This window comes from Hyla sarda, chromosome 9 (genome assembly GCF_029499605.1).
Source record: "Hyla sarda isolate aHylSar1 chromosome 9, aHylSar1.hap1, whole genome shotgun sequence".
In the NCBI taxonomy this organism is placed as follows: Eukaryota; Metazoa; Chordata; class Amphibia; order Anura; family Hylidae; genus Hyla; species Hyla sarda.
Genome location: NC_079197.1, coordinates 187,140,668 through 187,142,305, shown reverse-complemented (window position 1 = coordinate 187,142,305; position 1,638 = coordinate 187,140,668). Strand labels below are relative to the sequence as shown.

The 1,638-nt window shown below is 48.4% G+C and overlaps 1 pseudogene; it reads left to right on the top strand.

The window, feature by feature from the left end:
* The first annotated feature begins 1,050 nt into the window (after positions 1 to 1,050).
* Positions 1,051 to 1,160, top strand: LOC130292074 (U2 spliceosomal RNA; annotated as a pseudogene).
* The last annotated feature ends 478 nt before the right edge of the window (positions 1,161 to 1,638 follow it).

Genomic DNA, 1,638 nt, shown 5'->3' with positions numbered 1-1,638 from the left:
TTCCATATTCTACAATCTAGCCATTTCATTCACCTTTCCTCCTCTTATTTTGCAGTAATTTTCATCCATGTTTGACTTCAAGTTCCCCTTTCTAACACTGATCTTATATATCTATTTTCTACTCTATTCTTATGGGCATCATCTCCCTCTGCACATTTGTCTCCTTGCACCTGTACCATCTATCTTACTGTTTTGTGTTGTACCAACCACACTCCACATCCTCGGAGCTCCAGCATGACTGTTTCCATGAATGGGGGACTTATATAGACACATGTCTGCAATAGTGTGTGGGAAGAGGGGTTCAAAGTCGGCTAGTGGCTACGGTTGGATTACCCCTGACAACAGCCACTCGACCTGGTGCTGAGTATGCACATGTCCATGAGCATCTCTTAATAGGCACCCCCCTGTAATTATCCCAATTACACACTAGACAGGGTTGTCTATGTCCCTGATATGTGTGTTGCTTACTTTGTATGTGGGAGCTTATAATGGGATCCTATATAACATGGCATTCACATTCTCTTTTTATCAGTTTGACCACCCAGAGCGAATCCTTGTTGGCATCGGTACACACACAGTGGTCTGGAGCATAGGATCGGTCCACACACACCGACAGCTCCACTATTTTACGATGGTTTACGGGATATGCAGTCGGTTCAAACACACCGACAGGGCAAAAAATGCCTGTCTAGCTTTGGATACTCACATGTGCGCATAGATACTAGGCTACTAAGGTACGGACGCATTTGTTGCCAAGGACGCGACTCACAGTGCGCATGAGCAGTCTCTTCTTTACATCCTGCAGGCCTATTACGCATGCGCTAGTGACGGTGAGAGGTTTCTATGGTAGCAATGACGTCATTTTGACGCCGCTACCCCCTCCCGACCCGGAAGCGATGCCAACAGCCGAATCACTTAGATACCACGCTGGATCGGCGTCTCTCCAATACAGGCATCATGGCGAGGACACCAGAAGTTTTTCACAACTGCACGCATTTGCATGTATATTTTCTTATTTGTACGTTTACTATGATAAGTATTTGATATCTGATCGCTTCTCGGCCTTTTGGCTAAGATCAAGTGTAGTATCTGTTCTTATCAGTTTTCATGCTGGTGGGGATGGGTGCTACATGGAGGATGCAGGTGTACCAGGGCTTTCCGGGGCTGGTTCTGAGGAATCAGCTCGACGGCTGCCCCGATGTGACCTGTTCCCTCCGGGTCTCGCCATGAGGCTGAGAGGGTCTAGAGCCGAGTTACTTTTGTGCCTCCGGGAGTGGTGACCCCGAGGTGCCGAAACTCACTGGGAGGAAGGACTCACTGAGTTGAAGCACGGGCACCATGATCTCTTCACCTTGTGGCACTCACCTCTTGATTCCCGGCCTTCTGGTTAGGATCAGAGAAATTTTTATAGATCCGGCCGGATGTCCAGGCAGTATATCTGCACACATTCACTTATTTATTTCTTTTTTGTCTCACTGTGTCACTTTTTGCGTGTTGTGTGTTCACAGGATTTGTCAGGATGCGGTAACCCTTCTGGGTGTCCCTCCTGGCGGTCTAGGGGAGGTGTGTGTGGCCATTAGGTTCCGCACCTCACTGCAAACACCCCGGGTACTCCTGCTTTGGCAGGGTACCTACCGT